The sequence below is a fragment of the Lissotriton vulgaris genome, chromosome 3_1 (assembly GCF_964263255.1).
Source record: "Lissotriton vulgaris chromosome 3_1, aLisVul1.2, whole genome shotgun sequence".
NCBI lineage: Eukaryota > Metazoa > Chordata > Amphibia > Caudata > Salamandridae > Lissotriton > Lissotriton vulgaris.
The window spans coordinates 538,333,753-538,339,752 of NC_141689.1; the positions used below are offsets into that span (position 1 = coordinate 538,333,753).

The following is a 6,000-nucleotide window of genomic DNA, read 5'->3' on the forward strand; positions in this document are numbered from 1 at the left end:
GCCATCACAAATTAAATAAATGATTTAAGTATTAATTATTTAAAAAAATTAAGCAATTGTTATTTGTAATATCAATACATCTAAGTCCCGTAAATATAAAACATGTTGCATTACAAATGCTATAGGTGTCACATTTGCGAAAGTTAAAATTATTGGCATTATAAATGACAAAGCTATTAATTTAGCTATTTTAAAAAATAACACCTAAATAAAAATTTCATTTATAAGACTAATAGCTCAAACTTTCCTAATGCGAGCCCTATTGCATTTCCAATGCTTGTTTTAATTTTAGTTTTCTTTTAAAGTTCATATAGCAATGGAATGTCCTTTTGACTGGTGATATTTCCGGATTACGGTTGCTTAGCTATTTTCCCTTTGTGAAAGCAGGAGTTTCCGGACAAATGATGTCCAAACTCCTAAGCGACCATTTACCATCGGAAATGGACAGTTTGAGAGCGAGGTATGTCAGAAAGCCAATATTGCTTCTCTATAACGCAGACTAATTTGAAGAAGCCTCTTGCCTTTTAGGGAGCCAGCCGAGGGGAGGTAATGAAGATGAGATGTGACCATATTTCCTCCCACACGTGGTCAGTCTGGCAGTGGTCTGAAGAGCAGCTTTGTGCGGAGAAAAGTGGCGTCTCTTAGTGCATTTCCATGGTCTAATCTTGGGAACACGAGAGACTGATTTACTATCTTTAAAACTCCTACTAGGGTGAGGGAGTTTTATTCCTCCGAGAAGCCCTAACTGGTACTATGTCCCTTTCGTCATCACGTGGGTGTGCATTTGGAGATTCAAGTTTTTGTTTTGGAAGAAACCGACTGATTTTGCACAATCTACAAATATCAGGTTTACAGTCTAGCCCCTCCATGGTGTTGAGCCATTCTTGTGTGGGCCTGGAGTTTTTATGAAGGGTCATCAGTAGAAAAAACTGGAGTTCAATTAAATTGGTGTCAAGTCTCCCACAACTGAGGGTCTGTTAGAGTCCGAGCTATTGATTTGGGGTCATTCAGAGAGCAAATGGTAGAGGTTTTCTTCATCCAATCAGAGAGGAGGTATTGTCAGGTTTTCTTAGTAGCATGGCAGAAGCTTCTATGTACAGATCAAATAGAGTCCAGGTAGGCAGGCTGGAGTCTCATGGTACTTCTTGTTTTCTCAAATAGGAAGTACACCAACTCTAAAACAACAGCACTTATTCCCATTCCTACATTGAAATATTTGAGAACGTTGCAGTGGTTGGCCATGAGAAACATGTCTGGCGGGTCTAAAAGAAGTAGAAGACCTGAATCTCCTTTGTCTAGTACGTGTGGTGCATCATCAATGGCTTGTGGAATTTATGACTCAGTGCTGCAACCTGCCCTGGATCCAGATTGGTAATCATCTAACAATTTGTAATCCATGATCAATTGTTTGTTTCCCGTCCATGCAGCTCTCCAAAACCTTCGCCTGAAAGGTTTAGTTATACACTGGTCAAAATAGTTCACGTCCTTGTACCAGTCCCAAATTTTCTGTTCCTTGGTTTGACTTGGTCCACATTAAGGCAGTCCGATACCTCACCCCAGCAAAGAAGACATTATTTAATATTATCCAGTAAGTAGTCGCAGAGGGGCTGATATTTTTGAGCAGACAGAATTCGCAGTACGCGAAGTGAGACAAAGGCTTCTTTCAACCATGGAATTCAATATGGATGATATTTATGAAGTATAAGTTGCTTTAATTTTCTTGACTTGTGTGATATTTGTTTGAACTACATGTGATAGAGAAATAGAGTTTTCACATTTTCTTCAAAGTAGCTAGCAACTTTTGAGCAATCTGCGTTAGGATTGTTAATTATCTTCATGGAGGGGGATTGTGTATTGCTTGAAATCTTCAAACAGCTTTTCAGGATGATTTTGGGCTTCATTAATCTCCATTCCAACATATGATTATTTGGACTCAGAAATGTGCTCATTGTATTATTTTGAAACTTTTTTAACTCTTTAGACAATGGGTTTTCATGCCATACGTATTCTGTTTCCTCAGGGAATTCCTTCCAGTGTGAGATTCTGGTATTTGTCACTGACTGGGGTTTCTAGGTTACCAGCAGGGCTCTGTGTTTTAACATGCATACCGCAGTCAAACTCTGATCTGGTATAAAGCTCTTTTAGTTTTAAACCAGTTGTCAAAAACAATAATATAAAAAACGTGATTACGGTTGGTCTTAAGAGCAGATTCTATAGGGTTACAGCCACAATATGCAGTAATGGAGAATCATTCAGGACAGAGAGTAGTGGCCTATTGTACATTACGTATAAAAGGTTACATCAGTAAGATTTCAAGCCCCCCAATTGATTGGAATCATATCAAGGTGCAAAAATCACTGATTTTTGACAATTTTTAAGAGCCCACATTATGTATACATGCAAACATACATTAATCAAAGTAAGCAGTGTAGTGGTATCAAATGTGGGAGCAGCAGCACTTTGGAGTAAATCATGTTTGTACAAAATAACCCTTGGTCCAAAGTCAACTGGAGTTTCGCACCACATGTACATGCAAAATTACTAGAGAGGAAAAAGCATGGTAATATGACATGTTCGGTTTAAATTATGTGCAATGACATCTCAAAAGTTATTCTTGTTGCGGCATCAATAGTGGGGAAATCCTTTAGTAGAAGGAATCATATGTATGCGCAAACTGAGCAAGGGTCTGGAAACAATGTTAGGAGCACAGATTATATTCAGGATAAAAAATTCAGTTGGAAGTAAAATCACTCTTGGAAAAATGGCGTGCTGATAAAGAAAAATTAGTAAGAGGTCACATTAGTTGTAAGTGGTGTGCATCAATATGACATGACATCACATCTGATTGACAGTACATGTAGGTGCTAAAACTCCCACGGTGCAACAAGAATTAGCGTGGAAAACATTTAGCAGCACACATCAAATTTAGGAGTAAAATTGCCTTTGGTGTAAAGTAAACATAACAATATCACATTTAGAAGCAAAATCCTATTTATGTGCCAAATCAACGTTGGTGCACAGCAAAAAAGGAGTGTGGAATACTTCTATGTGCACAAAGACCTTTATTGTATGACATGGATGATGTGCTTCTTTCTACATGCACTGGCCATTGAAAGCGCTCGAGGCAGTCCGAAATATTACTCTACTGTTATCTAAAATGTGACTGACACTTTCTTCAATAATTACTGATGGCAGCTGACCAAAACCGACTAATTGCTGAAGGGGATTAAACAGGACTTTAAGTGAGATGAAAAAACTGGGTAGTCTCTCAAAGGGGTGTGGCCGATGTAATTAAGGACGTGGCTTAAAAACACAAGCCTAAAATCTGTGCTAAGCATAGTGTGCCGCCCAACTTGTATTTTGCTGTTTCTGTCATTGCATCGAGATATATGATACAGCAAGTGACATCATACCTGCTACAAGTCAGGACTATTGGCTTTGTCAATGGTTGTTAGTTGCCCAAGATAAATAAGCAGCAACTCTGGCTTGTTGTATTTAATATTGGAAAAGCATTCACTTAAAGCCCTGGTGACACCAGGACAATGTTGCTTCTCCCGAGTTTCAAAAAGAGAAGGGAAATCCAGAGAGAAAATTACTCTCTTTAAAGGATTTTCCCTTCCCATACAAAGCTCACCTGGCATGACATCATGCCATAACTTATCCGCTAGTGGGAAGTGAGCAGCGCACATCAATGTGCCTTCTGTTACTGTAGTCCCGATAAAACATGTTATAAGTTGATAAGTTATGGCATGACCGCCTGTGCCAGGGCACAAAACAAAGCCCGATAGAGACCCTTTTCGAGGCCACATTTAAAAAAACTGCCGGTGCTCAGACCCGGCCCACTTAAAGCCCTGGGGTTGACTCCGAGCCCTCTAGAGTGATTACCTAGATTTTGGTCATTACATACACTGTTCATACACTGTTTCTAGACCCTGATTTTCTTATAATCCAAAGCCGTCTGGGTATTGTAGTTGTTTTTCTTCAATTGAACTAATTTGACTAACACCTGAAAAGATTGTTTTGATGGGGAACAATTCAGGACTGGAGACAGACCATGTATTGACTTGGAGCGAGGTTATGCCACAAGTCTGTGTTTGGTGTTGATGAGGAATGCATGTAGCCAGACCTAGAAATAGTCTTGGGTAGAGATGCCGCTTCCTATTGCCTAGAATAAAATGCTTTACTCCTTTCCCACATTTGCTCTTTAGGTAACACGGAGATGCTTCAGGTCTCTCCCTCATTTTGACCAGGTGAAGCAACTGACCAGCACACCCAAAAACGGTCTCAACACCACAACGCACACGACTGGCTTAGGCTCACATCGCAAACATTTTCGTGGAGCCCACCTACGTAGTTGTAATTTGTAAATGAGATTACAAGAGTGAGGGATTTTTGATGCGTGTGGCTTTGTGAATCCGACCCTCGGCTCCAGGTGCGGATTTCAGAGACAACGGACAGACTGCTGTTCGAGCACATACGCCTACCAGTATGACGCAATTAATTTTAAACATTGTCTATATTGAAAGATAGCATCTCCTAGTCTACGTGTTTTATTATAAATACCAAGAAGAGGACCATTAAAAACCTGCAAGGAGCAATCGTGAGTCATTGAAGAGATAAGCGCTGCTGGCGCGAGGTGAGGGACCTGCCGTTTAAAGAACCGGAGTGAACGACACCTTTGAACACTATGGGGCTCGGAAGACAGGGCCAAGTCGTTAGGAACCACACTAGACTGAGAAAGAAGGCGCTACGCGTTGGGCACGGATTGCACGCCAGGTGAAGGAGATGCCTTGAAATACAACATGGAGGGTTCAGTCGGAAAAGATACCTCTGAACCTAGAACATTTAAATCGACAAACAAAAAAACACCAAGAAGACATAACTGTCAACTGACCCTTGCCATCACCGTATCTTTTTATCTGTTCTGGTTTCAGTCCCATACTTTTAATGTGAAAAACGAAACTATGCTTCGGTGCTTAATGAAGAAACTGGCCACGTGGGGCTGAGCCCCGCTACAAAACAGTCCGGAACGAAGTACGCGTTGACATTAGCCTATAGGAAGCCGAGGTCCTTAAACTCTTCCATAAAGTCGTCTGGCGTGAACTCAGTTTAAGAAGGCACATTGCACACAAAAAAAAACGTCCTCTCCGACAGTTCGGTGTTGCTACCAGAAGTGTACATAAAGTAAACATATTGCGAGAGCAGTTAAGCGTAAAAGAAGAAAAAGGAATCTATTTCGCCGATGTTTCCCCTCATATTGACTTGCTCCCGACCACTCACCTGACTAGAGGCGCGCTCCGCTACAGACCCCCGCAGCAGCGCTCCCATGGGTGCTTCCGCCGCGCGCCCTCCCTGCACGCGCACTGATGGGGAGCTGCTAATGCCGAGCACCTGCTTCCTCCCTTCTACCTGGCCGCCGGCCAGCAAACCCTGGGGAAAACAAAGGCCACATACCGAGTGTATTTGCGTAAAAGGACAACAATCAACTAGGGCGGGGCGTGTAGTGGAGAAAGCACACAGATGTCTGTGTGTGCCTAGACGCAGAGCGGGCAGGTAATAACAAACTCGTTGTTCCGAATCACTTACAGCTGATTAAACATTTCCAGGCTCCCGACTTACATTGTGTTTAAATTAAGCTATGGTACTAGTTGTTCTAAATCAAAACCTCTGCTTCTTTTAACTAGCGCCTGGAAGAAGTCAATCACAAACCACTAGGAAGTAAATAGTGGTAAACAATGGGAAATAGCACAAGCAAAAGGGACTTAAAAGTAGTTTATGCATGTTAGTCCATATTAACAGAGATACGAATTGGATGCAGAATCACATCTGAGACCATGCACGCATTTTATTTGTGCCGTGTTGTGTAGGGCATAATTCTGAGTGCTCTGAGAGTCCCAGTTACATGTTTTCCCCAAGGTAAAACATGGCATAACTTGTACTTACAAACACTACACGTTCTGATTTTAGCAGCTCTGAACGGAAGGCGAAGAAATATGTTAT

The 6,000-nt window shown here is 41.4% G+C and overlaps 1 protein-coding gene across 1 annotated transcript in view; it reads right to left on the reverse strand.

The window, feature by feature from the left end:
- Nucleotides 1-5,535, reverse strand: part of TMEM171 (transmembrane protein 171) — a 130,106-nt gene extending 124,571 nt beyond the window's left edge. Inside the window, exon 1 of the mRNA XM_086960796.1 lies at nucleotides 5,281-5,535. The gene's annotated coding sequence lies outside the window, so the exon portion shown is untranslated. The remainder of the gene's footprint in view (nucleotides 1-5,280) is intronic.
- Between the last annotated feature and the right edge of the window lie 465 nt (nucleotides 5,536-6,000).